General features: G+C 42.5%; 1 protein-coding gene across 2 annotated transcripts in view; it reads left to right on the top strand.

Annotated features, from left to right (window-relative positions):
* LOC111873403 (protein expanded) overlaps window positions 1–24,408 on the top strand; it is a 243,917-nt gene that overhangs the window by 131,133 nt on the left and 88,376 nt on the right. The window lies entirely within an intron of this gene.

Here is a 24,408-nt window from a genome sequence, read left to right as displayed (position 1 = left end):
AGCCCAGTAGAAAATTTACGTTCTTCACTCTGAACACTCCTGTATGTAACATATGCTGATCTATGCCAACACCCGCTCCTGTTGTCTTCTTCATTAAGCGCGGGGGCAGTTGAACAGATTTGACGGAAGGATGTCTCAGTGAGTAAAATAACCGCCCGTGGCTTGGATGACTTGGGTTTTATTCCTGGCAAGGGCTAGAGATTCTTCTCTCTGCCCCACCAGTGTTCTCTCAAGTGGGTACAAGGGTCTCTCCTGCTGGGTTAGAACTGCCGGATGCTGAAGCCGACCGTTTACCTCCATCTAGTGCTGAGATGAAGAGTGCATGGAGCTATATCTCCGCTTCACCATGCGTCTTCATGGCATAGTGCATAGGAATAACGTTACGTTCATGTTTACATGCAGGCCATTTCGTGTGGATTTTTTTACCAAGGGTATACTTTCAAATCAATATGAGTATTATTTGTTTGGAAGTAATTTCTCTGAGTCTGCTATATTTCATGGAACATATCCATCATGACTAAACACTTAATGGTGATTAAGCAGTCTACTGTGGGAGGTAGTCTCGATAGCTTATAGTTTCTATATGATCGTTTAAATGAACCACTTGGTTTAACATTAAACAGTTCTGAATTTTACACAGAGTATGTAATTTTGAGAGTAAACTGTGATTATTTCCTTAAACAGTGTTAACATGCTGATGTTTGTAACGAGGAAGCATAGTGTTTTCTGTGAAGTAAAAACTTAATTTTTAAGAGTTATTCAGATGAATTTTGGGGCTTCAGAGAGTTAAATACATCCTCTTACCCTGCAGTAACATTTAGGAGCAGCTGTGAATAATTTCTTTCATAAAAAAATAGGCCAAAATACCAAAATGTCTTCTGCTTGAAGCTGCACATAAGGCGTACATCTTAAACGTGTAGGTAAATATTGTACCCTACAATACATATACTGAAAGTTTCCCGATCGTTACTGTGAACAGCGTGTGGCTGTTCTTAGGGGCCTGTGTCTTGTTTGACCTTTTATCCAGTTATGAACATCAGTGAAGTACATTAATGGACCAAGTTTCATGTAACTCAGTATAAAGTGACCACCTCATTTTGGTACTTTGTAACTTCATATTATCAGTGTCGTAAGAGCCGGGATAGCGTAGTTTGTATAGCGACTGGCTACGGGCTAGATAACCAAGGGGTCGGAGTTCGAGTCCCGGTAGTATAAAGAATTTTCTTTTCTCCACGTTGTCCAGACTGGCTCTGGAGCCCACCCATTGCACAGGAGGATGGGTCTCCTGTGTGTGTCTCTGTGTGTTGTGATGCTTGTGATACAAGCATCACAACACACAGACAAGCAACATCAACTACCGACAGACAACACACGTCAACAACATCCCGAAGCAAAAAGATTGGGCCAAGCGGGAAAGAATTCTAGGGATTTTAAGAATTCTTACTTCAAATAACGAAACATAATTTTACAGAATTAACGACGAATCAAATAAGGAAGCTACTGTGGTGTGTGAAAAACTTTTAGTGAATCGACATACTGGCTAATTTTAACTATTTGTAATTATTTTAATTAACTGGAACGTGGCTATCTTGGACAAAGTGAAGTTTTGTGTGTTGGTGATTTCTTTTTCTACTATAAATGCCTCTGATGATGGCTCCGTGGTGAGCCGAAACATGTAAGGCAGGTGCTGACGAGGTGGAAAACTTAAAAAAGTGTCACATTTGACGGAAGGAACTTGATTGCTAATTGGTTAGTGTGACGGACCAGAATGAAAGACCTTAAACTTATTGAAAACGGAGAGTTTCATCGAGGTAGGCCTAGGCCCAAATGAGGGCTGTAGCGCCAAGGAAAAAAAATTGTTACTTTCTAATTTCGAACGATTTTCTTTCGTACTACGGTGATAAATTTCCCTCCCAAATATTCTCCGAGGGAAAAAGTTTTTATGCATTGGCGACAGGAACGAGGGCTAACAAATATTGACTCAGTTCACAGGTCACACAAAAATTCTATTTGCCAGACATTTCTTTATATGGGAATCCTCTCCTACCCACGCCATTGTAATGATCCCTCTGCATCAGCTTCCCTGCCAGCACATAAAGTACAACACATAAAATACAGTACTTTATGTTATATAACATACATATAAGATATCATTTGCTGTTCGACATGTATGGAGAAATAGAAAAAAGGAGGAGAGGGAGGGAATACTGACGAATAAATTCAAAGATATTTACACTCGTCGGCCTTGATTTTTCGCTCGTCACGGACGAGCAGCCAAGTGGGTTTGTTGAGCTCTGGGTATGAAGCTGTAGGAACAATCCAGCACGTGCCAATACTGCAGTTTCTTTCATGGCTCGTCAACTTTACTTTGTGCGTAAGCATGTGAACTGAATTTTTAAGACCTTTATCAAATTCGGTGACCGCCTCTGTTATGTAGTGGTCAGAGTTCCTGGCTACAGACCCAGAGGTCAGGGTTCGATTCCCAGCGCTACAGGTTTTCTGAGAAGTAGTGGGTCTGGAACGGGGTCCAATCAGTCTTGTGAGGATAATTGAGGGGATTCGTTGCGCTGACCACGCGACACCCTCTACCCGCTAAAGTTGGCACTTACTTCTCCGACAAGCGGCGATCGCTCGGTTGGTATAGTTCGCTTGCGGACTAAAACCACGGAGTTTGTTTTGTTTTTGTTGTATCAAATTCGGTAAAACGACATAAGTGTACACAGAAACACAATTTGAATATTACCGTAACACTATGACATTATTTGAAGAAATATATGATCGGAAATTGCTGATTTTAAGCAGACATAATTTTTTGTTTCACATGACGCGTTGTCGCAAGATAGGAGTAGGTTTGCTTGCTGCTGTTAGTACCTCAGAACCACGCCTCTTTCTTTGCGTCACAGAATAATCGGATTCTCGCCACAGGCATTCCTAAGTTGGTTAAAGTTCTGGTAATAATATCGAGTCCTTAGCGGGTCAACAAATGGCACAACACTTTTACGACTACGATGCTTCTGCTGATAACAGTGGTGGTGTTGATTATTGATGAAGGCAGCAGCAACAATAGCAGCGTCAGCAGCAATAATAGTAGGAACAACAAACACATTAGCAACGACAACCAAGAACAAGGAATAAACTGTGGATTGTTACGTCATGGTTGTCTTCTTACACTTTTTCCGCAAGATAGTTTTCTCACTCAGATTCATACTTATTTTGAAAATGAACAGTCAAGGAATTTTCCAATATCGTAGACCTTTTGAGCATGATTTATGATACGACATGGAATTTGTTTATTGGCCCTCTGTTGGTGTAATGCAGTGCGGAAGTCGAAGAACACAGGCTAGAAACGATTGGCACATTGCCCATCCACCTTCATCTGGAATGTCGTTCCCTTGCGTTACTGATCCTGCGTATGCATTAGGCGTACATATTTTACTGACTCTTGGTACTGTGGTATCGCCTTAATTGCGACGCGCCATTTTGTTTTTGTATTTGGCTGAGGCACTGTGCTACAAGTCGGAAGGTCATGAATTCAATTCCCGATGAGGTCATTTGATTTTTCATTTGACCTAAACCTTCCAGCCGCACTATGGCCCCGAGGTTGACTTAATCTTTAGCTGATATGAGTACCAAGTATCTTGCTGGGGGGTAAAGGGCGTCCGACACATAAGGGGCTGATAAATTAACCGCCATCTGTGAGCCGAGTGTCTCGCAACCCTATGGGCCTCCACCCTCTTACGATTTACTTTTTTTATCTTCAGCAGCGAAGAAACTTCTAGTCATGACTATTTGCACTTGAAATGAGCTCCCATACCACACTGAATGGCATGCCACGCTAGTAACAGTCCACCCACATGTGCATTCACAGTGGCGGAGCTGCAGGAATGTAAACAAGTAGGCCCGCTTACATTCAGGCCGAAAGAAAGAGGTCAGATTTCCTCCTCTAGAAAGACTGGAAACGATTCCTAATGTTTCCTAATTTCACAGTATTTTATCATTTATGTGTGGTTCCGTCAGCACAGGTTAGATAGCATGTTTACTACAGGTTTGGGTTTATTGGCTCTTATCATGTATTGCATACTCACTGTCACCTTGACTGCTTCTCTATATTGGATAGCTTTTAAATTTTATATATTGTATTATTGGCTTTTTCTTTGAGATTGGTCATGTTTTACGCAGAAACTGCCTTCTAAAAGAAGTTATCGAAGGAAAGATAGATGGGCGGATAGAAGTGACAAGAAGACGAGGAAGAAGACGTAAGAAGATGCTGGATGACCTTGGGGACAGAAGAGGATACTGTCATTTGAAGGAGAAAGCTCTAGATCGCATTAAGTGGAGGAATTGTTTTGGAAGAGACTGTGGACCTGTCGTCTTGACAGATTACTGATGATGATGGTGTGATAGCCCTATATACGCCTTCTATTAAAAGCTGTATGAAAGGTTGCTCAATTGTTAAGTACAGCAATACCTCGCATAGTCCGGCCTCGATCAATCCGGATTCACTATAGTCCGGTTTGAAAATTTCAAAACAAACCAAATTTTAATTGAGCAAAATAAAAATAAATTCAAAAAAATTAGTACAGAAAATTATTTTTAGTACATAAATGATCGGTTTTTCCTTTTATACAGTGAAGTCTCTTTTTGTGCGGTTTATTTTTATGTGGTTTTAAAGTTACGCGGGCCGGTCACGGTAGCCGAGCGGTCTAAGGCATGTACTGTCTTCGCTCGCTTGGAAACCGGGATCGTGGGTTCGAATCCCACTCAGGGCATCGATGTTTAGTTTGTGTGTGTGTGCGTTTTTCTGTGTTTGTGTATAGGTAGAGGCCTTGCGACGAGCTGATCACCCGCCCAAGGAGTCCTACCGAATGTGTAATATCTAGAAAAACCGAAGTGAACGGAGAAGTTCATGGAGGTAGGCCTATGCCCACTGGGGCTATAGTGCCAAGGAAAAAAATCAAACACTAATGAACTAGATAATGAAACACTTATTAACACAGATAAACAACGGGCTTATGAAGAACGGGAGGACAACTTACACAACGACGACTGTGTTGAAGTGCCTGCACGAGAATTAACAGCAGAACAACTATAAAAAATTACTGGAATGGTTGAAACCTTGTCGGAGCATATTATGGAAGTTGATCCCAATATTGAACGTAGCCCTACAATTCGCCGAACGATAAACAATGCAATTCGTTGCTACAAAGAAATTTATGAAGAGAAAAGGCCAAAGAAGAAAAATGTGCAGACATCAATATTGAAAATTTTAGAGAATAAAGAATGAATTGTGAAAAACATGATTTTTTTAAAATTATGTTTAATAAAGACATTTTAATTTATTAATCGCCTCCTATTTATTGAAAAATGAAGATTTTTTTTTGGAACCACTTATCATTTTATATGTATTTAGTTCCTCGATTAGTCCGGTTTCAAACAGTCCGGGATATTGGCGGAACCGATTACCCGGACTATGCGAGGTATTGCTGTATTTTAATTATAAATATTTGTATTTTATTTAGGTAATGCACTTCTCGTTGGGTTTATGTAGGTTCAGCATGTGGTTTACACTGCTGGCCTGATGGCATTTATTATGTTGTAGTGCAGGCTGTCATATTTGTCGCTGTTAATTTTTGTGCTCGGATAGTGGAGTTCTTTCTGATTATGTTCTTATTGGTGAACTTTCTGTTGTGGAGAAATATTGTAGCGTGTAGAGCCGTTGCTAGGCAACTACGGCGACATAATCAAATATACTACAGCCATTACTGTGTAACGCACTTCGGAAACAAAACACGTTCCCACGGAAACGATTTGAGAAGCTTCTCCACAGCAGCGACTCAACACACAACAATAGAGGTACTGCTAGAAACGGTGTCTTCTGCGGTGTTCGGGTAGAAGTATGTATAGGGCAAGTTCGTCCAGGGCAGTGGCGGAAGAAATCCCAAAATATAAGTTAGATTTAGTGGGAGCACAGGAGTCAGATGGGACGGAGGTGGCACCGAACCAGCAGACAAATATACATTTTTGTATGGAAAGGGGAATGAAAATCATGGGTTAGGTACAAGTTTTTTCGTACGTAAGAGAATCATATCAGCAGTTAAGAGGGTAGAGCTCGTTAGTGATAGGATGTCATACATAATACTAAGGGGTCGCTGGTGTGATATCATCCCTCTGAATGTTCATGTCCCAGCAGAAGATAACATTGATGATATGAAGGGCAGGTTCTACGAACAACAAGAACATGTGCTTGATAAATTCCCAAAGTACCAAATGAAAATTTTGTTAGGAGATTTCAATGCCAGAGTAGGTATGAAAGACATTTTCAAACCAACAATTGTGAATGAGCGTTTACACGAAATTAGTAATGAAAATGGAGCTGGAGTAGTGAACTTTGCCAGATCTGAAAATCTTACTGAAAGTACGATGTTCCCACATCGTAGCATTAATAAATTTACTTGGACATCTCCTGATGGGAGGACGCACAACCAGATTGACCATATTTTTGATAGATAGGAGACGGAATTCAAGATTTCCACAATATTTTGAATAGGTGGAAGAACTACTTTTCTCTGTTATTGAATGTATATAGGGTCAGTGATGTTAGGCAGACAGAATACATACAGCTAAGCCGTTAGTACCTGATCCTAGCCCTTCTGAGGTTGAAATTGCTAGTTAAATATTGGAAAGGTATAAATCGCTCAAATTTCGCAGGAGGCGAAATATTACGTTCTAAGATCCATAAGCTAAGTACTTTTATTTGACATAAGGAGAAATTGCCTGAACAGTGGAAGAAGTCTATTATTATACCAGTTCACAAGAAAGGTGAAAAAAACTGCCGTAATTATCGCGGGGCATAACTGCTATCAACTTCATTCAATTTTTTATCCAATATTCTGCTTTCAAGGTTAAGTCCATACATAGATAAAATTATGTGATAGCTACCTTGCTAGTCCATTGGCGCGCTGACTGTTGGTTAGCAGCGGGGTATAAACATTCGCCCTATTGTTGACTGCGCTTACGCGAGACGTTTATCGCTCCTTTGCGTAGCTAAACACTTTACAATATATACATATAAATACTGTATATTCGAGTTCGTACAGTACTGAANGTAAGTTTAAATAGATTCCCCCCCCCCCGTATGTTGATGTCCTAAGAATAAAGAGACGCGTATAGTTTGTTCAAGCACTATCAGGATCGGCCCCATTAAGACATTCACAACGTATCCCTTACAGGTTTGGTGAAAGAACTGTGGACGTCTGTGATCAGAACTTGTGGAACATCTGCATCGAGTGGTTTACGAACATTATAAAAATGTTATAACCTCAGTTTGGATTGAAATATAGCAGATTAGCCATTCAGAAATTGTATATGAAGCTGGTTTTGTGAAGGTGTTTTGCGGAAAGAAAATCAAATTTTAAATATGAATTTCTTCCTCGGATATGTTAACAGAATGTATTAAATTTGTAATATTCCTCGCTACTCTGATTTTCTTAGTGCAGGGAAGAACTGCGGCTCGAAAAACGTGGGATTTCTTTAAGTTTCTTTCAGTTTGAGAAAGTTGTTTCTGGAATGCAGTTTGTGTGTGAGATCCAGTCAGCCAGTCGGTCTGTCTCTGTGCACTCGTCAAGCGTTAAAACGGCTCCGTGGACTTTCTTCACACAAGTGTTAAACAACTCGTGATTTTTTTCTTCCGAAGAGGCCTATTGTTATCCGGATTAAATTCCAGACACATATGTACATCAAGTACTCGAACACACCATATGAGCTAGAGAAGACTCGGTTTATTTACACAGACATGAGAAAGTTTGTATGGACTGAAGTATATTTCTGTGCCTTTTATTTAGCTCTGAGTGCTGTACTTTGCTTCCTGTACGTATACTTTCGAATGCGTATCGTTTTTCGTGTAGATAAGAGCTCACATACCAATCAGCGGTTTCTGATGCAGCATTCCTAGAAACGGAAGAAAGAATAGCACACATTTGCGCTTTGTCCACGATTCCTTCTTATTGTCATAAACGTAATATCGCAGTACTGCTCCCCATGTATAAGCCTGCCGATACTTTTTGGTCGGTGCCCTTCACTGTCAGCGCATGAGAGCGAGTCTATGCTACGAACTTGCTTCGTCTGCAGAGAGAACATTCGTAGGCTGGCACTGGCAACTGGCAACTGGAACGTGGGAAAAGCGCATAGTATCTACTAATAACAGCGATCCTGCGCGCTCAACGTCTACCTTCTTACTGAGGCAACTAAGTGTCACTGCGCAAGCCCACCAATCTTAGGCTCGCCGACATGCGTCAGACCACTACGCATCAGAGATCCACCGGCCAAAATCCGCCGTCCCAACTGTACATACATTTGCGCAGAGAAGTACATGTGCGTGTGTGTTTGTGTGCGTGTGTGTTTGTGTGCGCTGGCTGTGAAGCAAGGCCCTGTTAGCTCTGTTTGCAGAAGTGACTGTATACAGGGTGTTTCACGACTTTAGGGCATAACTGCAAGAGGTGATTCCCTAGATCTTTGTGATCAAAAAAGTTCATATAAACATGTGTCCGATTTTGGACGGTTACGGAGTTATGACCGTTTTAAACTCAGAATAGAAGGTAACGATTACTGACAATAAACGGAACAAAATAATAAACCAGCATAATACATGATACATTTAAAGTATGAATGTAAAGTTAACTTTGTGAAATTACCTTTAATTTGAATTTATTGGTGCTTAAAGCTGATTTTCGAAAATGCCACCGCCGGCCGCAACACACGCTGCCTCTCGGTTGTGAACCGCGCCGGACATACCAACCCACCCCGCCATAGGTAGCTCTCAAGGGTCGAGATAACGAAAACTGTCTGTAGCTGGCTACAAATAGTGACCCGCCAGCTGACTGACGCGGTTCACACGAGGGCGTGTATGGGAATGAAAAAAACGGTCTAACTCCGTAACCGTCCTAAATCGGACACATGTTTATATGAACTTTTTTGATCACAAAGATCTAGGAAATCACATCTTGCAGTTATGCCCTAAAGTCGTGGAGTACCCTGTATATCCAGTAAAGCCATCGCTGTAACAGGCCATGGAGGCCAATAGGGTTGTGAGATGTCGAGGCTCCCATATTTTGTTTAGACATTCGGCTCACAGATGACGGTAAATTTGTCAGCATTACCCGCCGGCCGCCCTTTACTCCGAGGAAGATCCAGGTATTCATTTCTGTTAGAGGCTGAGTCGACCCCAGGGCCATAGTGTGGCTGAAAGGATTAGGTCAATTGAAAAAATCCACCTCATGGGTACTCGAACCCGCGACCTTCCGGCTTGTAGCATAGTGCCTCAACCAACTACGTTATACATCCAGTATGACAATTATATGTGAGGAACATCCGTCAGATTAGAATACCATATATCTAGTAAGCTGACCGTTTAAAGAATTTAAATGATTAGTAGCTCCGTGTACACTATTATTGACACGTTAGTAGAAGCTTGATTTAAGTGTAAAGTGTTGACAGGAGCCCGTATAGCGACTGCCTACGGGCTGGACGCTCGAGGGGTCGGAATTCGAGTCCCTGTAGGGTCAAGAATTTTCTCTTCTCCACGTCGTCCAGACCGGCTGTGGGGTCCACCCAACCTCCTATCCAATGGGTACCAAGGGCTCTTTCCCCGGGGGTAAAGCGGCCGGGGCTTGAAGCTGACCACTCACCTCCAACTAGTGTCGAGGTCAAGAAAATGTGGATCTATACATCCACTCCCCCATACGCATTCGTGGCGTAGTGCTTAATTAGTTAAGCACAGGGACAACTTTACCTTTACCTGGCCGGCGAACAAAAGTATGATTCACACTAACTCATAACCTGTGCGAGTTTCACGTCTCTTCTGATAATAATGTCACTAACATTCGAGATGGCCTTTGATTTTTCGGAAGTTAATAATAAATTATACCCATTGAAATCTTCCCGGATCCAAGCAAGACTGTAACTGCTTCCTTCCGGCCACCAAGAGGAAGAAGGACTGCCGCTTGAACAGCGCATTCGCTTTCTTCGCAGTTGACTTCTGGCCGAAGGCCGCCTCCTCCGTCTGAAGCCATGCCACAACGATAAGGGATCCACTTGACAAGAAACAGTAGCAAGAGCGACAAAATTAGGAGTTTATTTCATATATGATAATCTGAAGTTGCGATGTTGAAATAACCGTCAGGTAGTCGCTTTGACACGTGCTGTTGGATGAAGGACGTACCTTGGTAAGTACAAACTCAGCGGACAGAGTACATGCAAGCCATCGAGTGGTGCATCCATCGGCGTTCCCGCTAACTTATTTCAGCTGAAACTGACGCGGAGCGGATATTATTGTACTCATGTGTATGGGGAAGGAGAAGGAATCAACAAATTTACTAATTCCCGAGCCGTGAGACTTTCCGTCTTGTTAAGGCAGTAATTTTAGATGTAGACGTAATGAAGATTACTGAAACATCCTAAGTAATTAAGCGCTATGCCATGGAGACATAGGGGATGGAGGTATAACTCCACTATATTTGACCTTTGCCCTAGATCTAAGAGAATGTTGAAATTCACGTTCTGGCCTCTTTACCCCCAGGGAAGGAGCCTCCGGTTCCCGTTGGGCCGGAGGCTGGGTGGGTCTCAGTGCCGGTCTGGACACTGTGGGAAGAGAAAAGTCTTTCCCCTGTCGGAAATCGAGCCCCGGCCTCCAGCCCTTAGCCCGTCGCTTTACCGAATGAGCTATCCTGACTTCTACTTTACGCTGGGTGACATCTAAATAATTCGCATAATAGTTTGAGCAGTGTTATATTGGTGTAAACTGATTATAAGTTGTCGTAAACCTGAATTGAACGGTTAAGCCTAAATTTCAATTAGAGAAGAGAGAAGGTGAGGCAGATTGCGGTTAGAGCTGGTCGATCTTGTCTATTCTACTATCATTTTGTGGACACATTGAGTTTCAGTATACTATCGATGTCAGTAATAGCCCTAGAATCATAGCGATGTTTTCAGCTTCCGCCGTAGGCCTACGTATTTGGTTTACTTCGGTTTACTACGAGTAGATCTTACACATTCGGTAGGACTCCTTGGGCGGGTGAACAACTCGTCGGAAGGCCTCTACCTGTGCACAAACAGAAAATATGTCACACACACACCAAACATCCATGCCCTGGGTGGGATTCGAACTCAGGATCCCGGCTTCCGAGCGGCTGTCGGAAATGTTTTTCGTCTAGTAATAAAGTAAGTAAAGCTATCCCTGTACCAGGCCGTGAAGGTCCATAGGGTTGTGAGACGCTGAGGATCCCACACTATATAGACAATCGGCTGAAAGATGGCGGTAAGGTTGTCAGCCTTACGCGCCGGCCGTGCTTTACTCCCCAGGAAAATTATTTAATTAATTCCTGGTACTCATTTCTGTTAGAGGCTGAGTAAACCCCAGGGCCTAGTGCGACGGGAAGGAATAGGTCAACTGAAAAAATTCTAATGACCTCATCGGGACTTGAACCCGCGACCTTCCGGCTTGTAGCATAGCCCCTCGACCAACTACGCTACCGCGTGCCTCCTTTCGTCTAGTAATTTACGAGTTAAACATTAAAAAGGAACTGGTGCATGTAGCTACCGCGTTGAATCGACCGGAAGATTCACCTTAAAGGCTTCATATGTCGATTACGCGTATGTTGTCCCCTCGATGTGCATGCGTGTCAGTAACGTGCAAATTCTTCTATTAGAATGCGTCATATGTCGTAGAAGTTCAGGTTTTGCGGCTTGGGCCGAATCGAATAAGTGACCTTCTGCTGACGTTAGAATTCCTTTTCGTGATGCCTTGTGTGTGTGTGTGTGTGCCCGCGCTGTGAGCTGGTGATGATAATTATTTCCAGCGAGAACCGCAGTATAGTTACTGCATAACTTCGGAAATCATTTTCAAGAGTTATTTTGACTTTCATTATATATACCTATGTGTTGGCGGTACGCGGTAACGTATTTGGTTGAGGCACTATGCTACAAGTCGGAAGGACGCGAGTTCGATTTCCAATGAAGTCCTTGGATTTTTCAGTTGACCTAATTCTTCCAGCAGCACTATATGACCCTGGGGTCGACTCAGCCTCTAACAGAGATGAGTACCAGAAATTTTCCTGTGGGGTAAAGGGCGGCCTGCGCGTAAGGCCTACAACCTCACCGTCATCTATGAGCCAGTTGTCTAGAAAATGTGGGAGCTTCGACGTCTCACAACCCTGTGAGCCTCCATGGCCTGTTACAGGGATGGCGTTATTTTTACCTTATATACTTGCATGCTGAATTCCAGAAGTATAGTGACGATTGCAAATAGGATGATTGAACTTGCGACCGAAAGCTGTTAGTAGTACTTTAGCACTCTTGATGCAGCACTTAATGGCGGATGCACATAGATAGAGAAGACACTAAGGGGAACGCATGTATGGCATGTCTCTTAGTGCCTTCCTCGTACTTGTATGTTCTGAAGAAGTGAAAGTTGCGTTCTAAATTCCAAGTTGTAGCAGCCTTACTGCTCTTTAGGGGGCCGCACCATAGCTCAAGCGGTTAGTCGCTGGCTTCCCATCGCGGTGGCCCGGGTTCGATCCCGGGATCTGGTCAAGTGGGATTTGTGGTGGGCAAAGTGGCGCTGGGACAGATTTTCTCCGAGTACTTCGGTTTCCCATGGCAATCTTCATTCCACCAATTGCTCCACAATCACCCTCACCTATCATCTGGGGGATGGTACAATAGGCCAGAAGTGGCCGCAGTACAAGGGACTTAGTCCCACCCCACTAGCAATAAAAAAATACTGCTCTTTCCATTCTTGCGCTTGAGCTCTGTTGCACTTGCGTCGATTGTTATGGCAGTGTCTTGTTTGCACTGCGAATAATTACGCACAGAACTCTTGCACTTACCGCTCCCTCTCTCTGCTTCCTACCTTTCTCGACTCTTCTCATGTACCTTTCGTTGTTCTCGCGTAATTTCATGGGCTGTGTTAGCGAATACCAGTGGATGAACAGGAAAAGGTTATTCACAGTGCTATACAAATGTTCGTTTTGAAGCAAGATCATTAAATTCATGTCGGAATCAAAATCGTTTTTGAGTAATAAGTTCGCCAAGAACAGTGAATTCTCTGCTTCTCACATGCTTATATTTACAGGAAATGTTGGATGACGTGGGTATTACGTGCTAGCCAGGTGTGTCGTAACGTTAACTTGAGTTGAAGTTCTTTACTTAATCTCGATGCTCATTTTTACCGTATTAAATTCCACCAGAAAAGAGTCAGCAGTACTTCGAACAGGATCTACCTAGGATTATGACGCAACTTGAATAGTCCATTAAAGTGAATTCAAATTTTAAATTACGAGATTCTTTCTCTGTCCTTTTCTGGATGGAGTAGCGCAGAAAACGTCGAAGCAGGCAACCACGCGAAGTATCACTTTAGTGGACTGTGAATTTTGTTTACACAGCTTAGTTCTATTTGAATTGTGTTAGAGTCTTGACGAATCGCGAAGGACGATGTTTAAATTTCTCAAAATCTATTTACGGTGAGTTTTAATAATACGCCAATATGTTAAAAATTTATCAGGGCCTTCTCCTTGAATTACCATGACAGTATCCTGATTGGGAACTGAGCAAAATTCATTACTGAGGCCGCGCCATAGCTCAAGCTGTTAGTCTCTGGGTTCCCACCGCGGCGGCCTGGGTTCGATCCCGGGGTCTGGTCAAGTGGGATTTGTGGTGGACAATGTGGCGCTGAGGCTGGTTTTCTCCGAGTACTTCGGTTTCCCCTGCCAATCTTCATTCCAACAAATGTTCCATCATCATAATCACCCGGGAAAGGTACAATAGGCCAATCAGTGGCCGCCGTGCCGAGTGGACCCAGCTGGACTCCACCCCCCCCTCTAAAATTCATTACTGTTATACGTGTATCTTATTTATCAAATTGAGTTCAAGGGTTCTGTCTGCAGAGATAACACTGTGTATTCCGTTGAATATTAACTGACGTTTCGGAGGAGTATTTCACCATCTTCATGATTGAATAGTTAACTAAGCAAGGAATATACATGTGCCGAGTAGCTCTGCCTGGTACCTGTTTCATGCTGGCTTCTTGCTTGACTTACTCTTCAATCCTGAAGATGGAGGCGACTTATTCCTCCGAAACGTCGGTTAGCATTCAGCGGACTATACGGCGTTATATACCAGAAGAAGGAGCTCTTCAAAACCACTGCCGTGAGAACCTTAAATTATACGCAATTTATTGAATTATTTATTTTCTACTTTCGTTTATTTAAATATTCTGTTAGTTTTTATGTCAAGTGTTTCATCGATAGAGAAAGACCTTTCACAGTCCTATATCTGAAAGTTATTTTTCTCTGTAGGATCTAATTTTGTGAAAATAATGACTCGTAAATAGCGCTAATCTTTTGTTTTATTTGGAAGTGAGCACTGCATCAAAATTGTTGTTTTCTCATTCGTATGTTAGGTTCATTGAGATTGTATTGTGACATATAGACCCAATGCTAGGCAATGACTCCATAAACACATTCCTGTGAAAGCGTACGCGCTCAGTAGGACGTTCATTGCTAGGCAACGGACCAGTCAACACTCCTCCTTAGCAGTAGAGGCTGTGTTTTCTGCGTGGTACTTGCAAAATGGTTGTAAATAAGTGTTCAACAGCATAGAGAAAACAGTAGTTGAGAAGAGGATAGAGTCGAGTTCGGGACGCCAGCCTACCGAGATATGAGCTTGGAATTTAACTGAGTCGAGGGTTCAGAACTGGAAACTGCAGAATAATGACAAGAAATGAATTAGGCTGTGCAAAGAAGACGTCGTGTGCGATTGAAGTTACAATGAGACTGTGATAAATCTGTTACCAGGATACGGCTAGTGAAGACTGAGGACCTAGTGCATGTGCAACCGTGAACTGTGAAGTGCGTATATCAGCGATAGTGCTGTATGTCCTGTAGTCCCGAACTGTGTGAATGTATAAAGTGAAATAAATTCAGTCATCCAATCCAGAACCTGTCTTATGCGAGTAAGTCACGCGCCATCCCCAAATCGTGACAGTATTAAAACAAGGGACAGTAATTGATTACTGACTGATATCTTGTAGTTCATTACTCAGTACGTCCGTAGGTTGCGACTTGGCCTCAGTTTACCCTTAAAGTGAAGACTTTGACGAAGAGACTATGATGACGTATCTGTCTTTTTGATATCAAATATGAAACACGATTATAACTAAGAAACATTAGTAAGTGCAAACTGTGAAGTATTTCTTTCCTTTCTTTTGGTGATCCTAATAAGAAACTCTTCAGATAAACATACTTTCTTATTAACGATAAAAAACGTAAATTTATCCCTATAACAGGCCAAGAGGGCCGTGAGACGTCGAGGCTCCAACAGTTTCTAGACAGTCTGTCCACAGATAGCAGTGAGGTTCAGAAATAGGAACATATACATTTGTGGGAACTGCCCACATTCAAGCAAGTGTGACAACGCAAGCGTCATTGCTTAGCAACGACAAGTAAACAACGGTTGCTAGGCAAAAGCGAGTAAACAGCGGTTGCTAGGGAACTTGTAGTTCAGTGTTCAAGCAGTTCACTATTGTTGTTATCCATCTGTGTATACTGTGCAGCTGCAATAAATCCTATAGGACAGTTCAACTAGTGGTTGTCTCTTCATACGACATCCCACACATTCTATCTGACAGCCAAGCTGCACTTAAAGCGCTTGACAAACACCAGATCAACTCAAAATTGGTCTGGGATTGCCACCAAACTCTCATGGAACTGGCCAAACGTAACAGGGTACAACTGATATGGGTGCCGGGGCATGAAGGTATTGCTGGAAACGAAACAGCAGACCAATTGGCTAAGACTGGAGCTGAACATCCGTTCATAGGACCTGAACCAGCCTGTGGCATCTCTATAGGAGTCGCCAGACAGGCAATCAGGGACTGGACAAACATGAAACACAAATACTGGGGGTCCTTAACTGGACTCAGACAAGCAAAGGGACTCATACGAGGACCCTCTACTAAAAGAGCGAAGGAACTGTTGAAGTTAAACAGGAACCAGCTACGATGGGTGGTAGGACTACTTACAGGACACTGTCACCTCAAATGACACCTCTTCAAACTGGCACTAAGTAATAGTCCCACTTGTGAGAGGTGTCAAGAAGAAAACGAAACAGCCACACACATCCTGTGTGAATGTGAGGCTTTAGCTTATTTAAGATTGCGCCACTAGGATCAGTATTTTATAGAACCAAGTGACTATTTCGACGTCCGCACGTACAAAATCCTACGCTTCATTCGAAGTGCATGTTTGTTGAGGGGATAATCAGAAGAGAAGGCACAACAGATCACTGTGGTCGCGGTGCAAGGGCCAAGAAGGCCCACCCCTTATACATTCATTAATTCATAGCAGTGAGGTTATCAGCCTTACGCGCTGGCCAGTCTTTGCCCCCCCCCCACTAAGATTCCTGGTACTCAATTCTTTTAGAGGCTGAGTCGACCCCAGGGCCATAATGCGACTGGAAGGATTCGATCAATTGAAAAATCCAGTGACCTGATGGGGAATCGAACCCGCTTTCTTCCGGCTTGTAGGATAGTGCCGCAACCAACTACGCTACCGCGTGCCGCCGTTATTAACGATACGTGAAATAATAAAGAATACCGGCAGTTAGTAGATGTTTTTTCCTTGTGTGTTGGCCAAACGGTACAGTTTTCCACACTTCGTCTTCTACACACTGACAACAACGTAATCCTTGAGTTACCAGCGTTATCACTGTGTTTGTCCTCTTTGTGTACAAACGTGTAGGCGCTGCGTCCTCACTTTCCATGCCGCGCAGGCATCTGAGAAATCCGCGTTCCTCGATTACCTTCACCTGAATATTTTGTCAGCTGCGGAGTCACGGTTTTTCCGCGTTCCGGAATTGTGATTTCATGTTTCTGAAGAGGGACACGTGTTCCAAGATGGTCCCCTGAAAATATTTGCGAAGTTTCGAAACGTGGGTCCTGTGATGACGGCGGTGATGTGCTAACACGGTATACAAACAGAAAGAAGCACGGCAGATGTCCATATTTATATCATTACGGGATGGTGCAGTCATCATGTGTAGTACAAAATGCATGTGGGGCTAGACACTTGAACTTTCTGTCATAATCCGTACGTGTGGCCTTCGGCTGTGGCGGGTAAGTGGAAATATAATGTAGCATATAGACACGCTGCTAAGTATTGACCCTGTAAGCAACGCCCGTTACTAGGCAACGGATTCCTGACACCCACCAATGGACTAACTGGGAAGCGGTGTTCTCTACTCGGTCCCTGCGATAGCTGCGTGACGCAACAGTAGAACTGTTGGAACGGCGTTTCTTTGTGCTGTCCGTTCCGATATGTTATAAGTGGACAGTGGTGTTAGTTCAGTTGCATATTAAATAAGCAGTTTCTGACAGCCGAAAATGGGTGTTTTTCCAGTTTGGGGACTGAGCAGGAAATTGACAGCTCCATACTGTAAAATAACAGCACCCTTGATCCTTGCTTCTTGTTTGTTTGTTTTGTCCCTCGACTTATTCTTCGACCTTGAAGATAGAAGAAGTAAGTTCCTCTGAGCCATCGGTTAACTTTTACCAGTTTACACGGTGTCACGTCCCACTTCTCGTAATAACCGCTGTAAGAATGCCAAATTCAAAATGGAAAGTTGCTTAATCATTCAGCAAGTAACAAGTGGCAAATAATTGTTCAGAGTGAGAATGTGTTTTAAGGGTTTTCACCTAATTACGTACAGGTAAAAGGAGTAAATTTTCCCCTGTGCTTGATTACACACGGCACCACGAAGACGTATGGTGGAGTCTATTTACAGTTCCACTATTCTTACAATATCGACAGTGGAAGGAACTAAGTTCACTTCACGCCCTCGCCTCTTAATCCCGGCAGCATATTGGGTAGCGGGTGAGTGGGCCCCAGACCGGCCTGGACGATGGAGAGAAGATAAAAATCTGTTTCCCCATCTGCAAATCTGACCACGATTCCTCGCTGGCCCAGCCACTGTACCGATTGAGCTGTTCTGGCTAGACCTCAGTACGTACTTCTGTTAATGAAATCCGTGTAACGTGAACACAGGAAAGGGATACCAACTTATCATTTCCAAATCGCCTGATTTAGGTACAGACTATGTTCATATTATTATTGGTTCTATATAGAGAATTTATGCACGAGTTAAACAGCTTTGGCAGTTTTTTTTTTTTTTTGGCGTGTTTCGAACTTGGCTTCATTGCTTCCAGCAGACACCAACAAAACGTACCGTGACTGGCAACGCGCCTTATATACAGCCCAGTATTCATACAGTACCTTAAGAAACTCGCAGAGAAATGTAGATATGCTATTAACATTAAAAGAAATTAAATATTAAACTATCAATAGATGAGGAGCCGGAATAGCGTACTCAGTATAGAAAAAGAAACTCCGTGGTTTTAGCCCGCAAGCGAACTATAGCGACCGCGCAACAGCCACTTGTCGGAGAAGTTAGTGCCAAATTTAGCGGACAGAGGGTGTCGCGTGGTCAACGCAGCGAATCCTCACGGCGTTTAATTTCGGGTTTCTAGACCGGAGCCGCTATATCCTTGAAATAGCTCCTCAGTTATCTTCATGAGGCTGAGTGGACCCCGTTCCACACCTACTACTTCCCATAAAATCTGGTAGCACCTGTAATCGAACCCGGGACCTCCGGATCTATAGCCAGGAACTCAGACCTCTAGATCACAGATGCGGTCCATACATAATTGGTAAATTACCGCATTTAATTCCGTACATCTATAGGTAGTCATAGAAAGCCGCATATGACGCAGAAATTCAAGTTTCCTCACCCGTGCTGTAGTGAATAATTATGTAAGGAAGTTTATTAGTGAAGGAGGTGTTCTCTATGAGAATCTTGCATACAGCGTCATAAGTGGCCCATTAAATTTCTTAGGGCGCCCCTGTTAATCCCTCAGAGCCGTGAAATGATCTTTATGTCAGTAGCACGGGAAGGACATTGCTGTGAATATGGCGAATCCCAGTATGCGGTAGCAAAATGCCATACGTTTCCTCTCAAGTCGTTCTTGCATTACAAGTAAAGGACGTGCCCGACCTCTTAATTCTTTTCATTCCTTTTATTGGCTGTCAACGTGGAATAGAACCGGAACCAAAGTTAACCGGAACGAAATACTATCTGAGAAACATTTCCCCCTGTATTCTTAGCAAATGCCTTTCGAATTGATAATTTATTGAATATCCTATGCCGTTCCCACGATATTACAGATGCATGGTGAGAAAGACAATTTACGGACTAGAATGCTTTAATGACGTGACAACTGCTTCGGAAGCTTCGCAGATGAATACGACGAAGTATCTGCTGACAAATCAGATATCTTCAAGACGATGTATCTAGATATTTATATCGGCTTATAACTGTATAAAAAAAGTAATGTTATCCCTGTAACAGGCCGTGAAGGCTCATAGGGTTGTGAGACGTTGAGGGTCCCACATTATCTAGACAATCGGCTCATGGATGGCGGTGAGGTTGTCAGCCTTACGCGCCGGCCGCGCTTTACTCCCTAAGAAAATTATTTATTTATAATTGGATACTGCTGAATATTGTTTCTGTGCTGTGAGTGAAGTATAACTTTTGTCACATAATTTTACTGAACACTCGGAGCACCCGGTAGGCCCTGTTTCTTAACCTTCTGATGATGGCTTACCTTTGAATTTTTAAAATATTAACTGCAGAACAGTTCCTTAACGTGTTTTGCTTTTACAGTTTCCAGTAACAAGCATATGGTAAAGTTTAAGTGCTCCTCAATAATAATGAAACTTGAGTGTATATTTAAACGACCTTAAATATTTCGCGGATGACTACTTGAAAATACTGCAATAGAGTGTCGTCAAGTAGATCTTCTGCAGAGTATGAAAGTGATAGCTGTACAGACTTATTGCAGAAGTATATGAAAATAATTATTCGTAAATTTAAGTAGGGGCATACGATAAGATAGTTGTTCGAGGCATTTTCTTAGAAACCGGACCGAGATAATGATATATTGGTTATTCAAAATACCGGAACTTTCTTGACAGCTTAGTGGCTGTCAGTTTTCCAAGAAACAAGAGGTAGTCGAATCCAGGGACACCGGCTGTTCTGCCTGAAGTTCGTTTTGTGGTTTTACATAGTTATTCACTGTAATACCGGACCAGTGCCTAAAATTATGCCACTGTCGTTTCCGCCCTAATCTTTCCCGGTTCATCATTCAGTAGTCATCTTGCCATCCGACGCCGTATGGTGTAGATGCCCACAGCGTCGTAAGGGAACAAAAAGAAATCTGATCCATGGAGTTAGTTGGTTTTTATTCGATCTCTGTATACTCTGTGGTAGACAGAACGTCGTTGAAAAGCTGCAAAGAAGCAACTGCCGTTTATTGACAATATTGGTACGTTCGGGTTACTTGCTCCCCCGGTTTCATATTTTTCTGTTACTTTTTTTTATTTGTTTATTTTTAGTAGATTTTTACATGTTAGACGTTTGTTGCATAATGAACTAGTTTATTTTTATTAATCGACCTGTTAGTACTGGCTAAAGAAGAAATATATTATTATTATTATTACAGGCTATCTTTTTTTTTTTTTTAATTTTTGTGTATTTCTATCTATCCGTGCTAACTTTGTAATTGGCCTCTCTGCTGTTAAGTTTGCATGTAAATAAACACGAGTTAAATTGAATTATTAGGCCCACAAACCAAACCTGATCGTGTCGTTTTTACTTTTGGCATAATCATTCTAAAATGATTTATGTGAATGGTAAGTAATTAATTTGTGTTCTTTTTTAAATACTTATTTCTTACATTTAATTTGTATATGCATTCAGCCTCCTATCCAATGGGTACCGGGTGTAAAGAGGCAAGGGCGTGAAGCTGACCACTCACCTCCAGCTAGTGCCGAGGTCAAGATGATGTGGATGTATACATCCATTTCCCCATACACCTTCATGGCGTAGTGCTTAATTAGTTAAGTACAGGGACAACTTTTACCTTTTATGCACTATCGAAGTCGATTGATGTACGGTCTTTCTGCGCGTAACGGAAGCCATGTTAGCTCACTGGAAATCGGGGCTTATTTCTCCATGCAGGCCGCATATGCATGTGTTGGAGAGTTTGCAGCCTACATATTATAATCTCAGCTCATCTTATTTCTGCAGTTGTTTGTCTACAGGAAATAAATAGATCTTTAAATTAGTCAGATACTTATTTCTCCAAGTTAGTTTTGAGCATCTTTACTGATCTATATTTGCTACGCATCTTATTTGACATTTACTTAATGCTCCACAAATAAGAGAGCAGATTGTAAATACGCAGTCAATAAAAAAAATCATATTTGTTCTGCAAGTAATACGAATATCCACTTTCTTTGAGAAACCCAGCATTAGTTACCCATTCTAGAACAGGCACAGAATGTTTAAGAATAAAAGTTCAGTTCTGTAATATAATTTGTCCTATATTGAAGTTGGCATATTTTTAGCTTACTTTCCTTATTTTGAAAAAAAAAAAGTTTATGAGATCGCCATGCTGTGTGTGCCTGTGATTCCCCTCCTCCCTCCATCAGCTTTTGAATGTCTGAACCAGTCTTTATGAAACTTGTTATGCATATTTAGGCACGTGAACCCATCTGAACGGCATATTTCTTAAATCCCTCGGATTAGTCTGCTAGTCTTTATTTGTATAACCCTATCATTGCTAGGCATTGGCTCGGCAAAAACGAATACACACGCAACAATAGAATAATTGTTAGACGCGCCGTTTTGTATGAGGCCTGTGTCGTATGAAGGAAGGAAGGCAATTGGTTCTTCCCTGAACTTCCTCTTCAGTGATTGAAAGAATTAATTCGCTTAGTGTGGGGGTGGAGTCCTACTGGGTCCACTCGGCACGGCGGCCACTGATTGGCCTATTGTAGCCTGCCCTGGTGATTATGATGATGGAGAATTTGGTGCAATGAAGATTGGCAGGAGAAACCGAAGTACTCTGTGAAAACCTGCCCCAGCGCCACTTTGTCCACCACAAATCCAACTTGATCAGACCCCGGGATAGAACCCGAGCCGCCGCGGTGGGAAGCCAGCGACTAACCGCTTGAGCTATGGTGCTGCCTGATTGACAGAATATCGGAATGCAATCGAGACAGGTCTATTTCTTTTCCTAATTATTTTATAGCGCTTAATTTTCAAGGGATGGCTGTGTGAAAGTCGGTATTTATCAGTGAATTATTGTTTTTAAATGTGTTCGTGGGCACTTTATTGGGGTAAGTATTAATATACTGCAGTAGTTTGTTAAAGCATGCCTGAATTCTACGATCCTGTTTCTTCTGACAAGATGGCCTGTCCATTTCGTTCTCTTATACTCATTGCACTTCTTTGAATCAGTGCGAGCTCTGATTCCTTCTTGTGGAACAGCAGAAGAAAAAGAGGAAAATAAGGGGTTTGATGTTAGTGAATGTGCTCTGTAATAATTGCGAGCAGTACAGATACATAGCTGAGAAAGAACGCAGGCTGCAGATGTGTGGACATCGACAGCAGCTACTCATGCCGTGTCTGATGTGTAAGGAACGTACCACGCAGTTTGATGACCTTCATCCTTGCCTATCTTTTCACCTTCATCACCTTCTTTCTCGTAATATAGTAATAACGCACGACCATGGATGCGCGTATGTTTTCTTATATGCCTGTGTAGAGGGAGGCATAGAAAACAACGGGCTACAGTTGACTCAGATGATACTGTAAAGAGTAAAATTGAACCTGTGCTTACCATGCAGACGTATGGTGGAGTGGAGGTACAGATCCAGCATTCATGACCTCGGCAGTATATTTAATGAGTGGTCAGCTTCACGCTACTGCCGCCTTATCCGCGGGGAAAGAGGTCCTGGTCTGAATTCTGTGGAGTAAAGTCTGTTGCCCTACCGCTGAGTCCATCGCTATACCGATCGAGCTATCCGGGCTCCTCTCAAATCATATGGTAATTAATAAAAAGCTAAAAAAGGTCATTTATAGATTCTGCAATGGATTTGCTTCACTGCAGATGAAACGTATGTGTGCACGTTGAAGATGTGGCTGTCGTCTTAAATGAATCCTTATGGTCTTTATATAACCTGATTCCGTTAATCTCGAAGATTTTAACTGAAAAAAGTTCTTATTGCATTCTGTGGGAACAGATGCTGAATCAGGTCCGTATGGGTTGCCATGACATCATTCAGAAGTTACCTGATGCTGAGGATAGCAGAGCAAGAAAATTGACGTAAAGTGGACATACACGAGCTTGGTCCTTATACGTATAGATGGCTTCCTTGCTGGAGACTGTGAACCTCCTCACGAAGGCCATTGTTTGAAATCTGTATTTAAATAGCACTGAGGACATCACTTAAAAGAGCACATTAGTGTAACGGTATGCCAGACAGACCGGCCCGACTGTTAAGCCTCAGACCCTTATTCTCATAGAACTACCTGGTGATAAAATCGAACAAAATATTCAATCAGAACTAAAATGGAGTTTCTCTTACATGCAGAATAGTTTAATTGCACTGGTTTCTGCCAAAGCCTCTTTCAGTACATCGACACGTTTAGTACAAGCAAGCTAGAGATGAAGGGCCCACCCAGCCTCGTATACAATGGGTACCGGGTGCGACTTCCCCAGGGGTAAAGTTGCCAGGACGTGAAGCTTACCGCTCACCTCTATCTAGTGTCGAGGACCAGAATGGTGGAGCTATACTTCCATTCCCCACTGTCTTCATGGCACAGTGCTAAATTAATTAAGCACAGGAACAGCTTTATCTTTACCTTTATCACTTTGTCGGGAAACATTATATAAACTAAACATTTAGTAAAGAAAACGCTTAGCAGCCGATTGAACAGTGGAGGGAAAGTGGATTAGGGTGTCCATTTAAATTAGGTTGAAACTATCTAATACTATTTTGACTCCTTTTCACATTTTGGTTTCTGAAACTCGGGCGAGGTTTTGGGGGTACGTAGGCGTGTTCCCTTAAACGCACATAGGCCTATATCGAACACAGAAACTGATATAGTAGTGTATTTGAGGAGTTAGTTCCTTGGGTGATTGTGTTTCGTTTAACATATACATTATACAGGGCGTTCAATGATCGAGGAAACGTGGCAGCAGCGTGGATAGGACACAGCATTTCTCACAGACTGCTGCTGTAACTGTTGATAGCGGAATGAGTCATTAGCGCTGATAAACGCGCGCACTCTTGCTAGCGTAGAACGGGTTGAACGTTTCTCCGCGACTACTGTGCCCTTCCCCGATAGCGAGAGTGCAGTCATGTCACTGATTCCCTCACATCAGTACCTGCACAAACATTTCAGGTAAAAGATGAATGTGAAGGTGAAATTGTCCCTGTGCTTAACTGATTAAGC

Source organism: Cryptotermes secundus, unplaced genomic scaffold (genome assembly GCF_002891405.2).
Source record: "Cryptotermes secundus unplaced genomic scaffold, Csec_1.0 scaffold22, whole genome shotgun sequence".
Lineage (NCBI taxonomy): Eukaryota > Metazoa > Arthropoda > Insecta > Blattodea > Kalotermitidae > Cryptotermes > Cryptotermes secundus.
The sequence above is the reverse complement of the archived record's forward strand: the minus strand, read 5'-3'. Positions and strand labels throughout refer to the sequence as shown.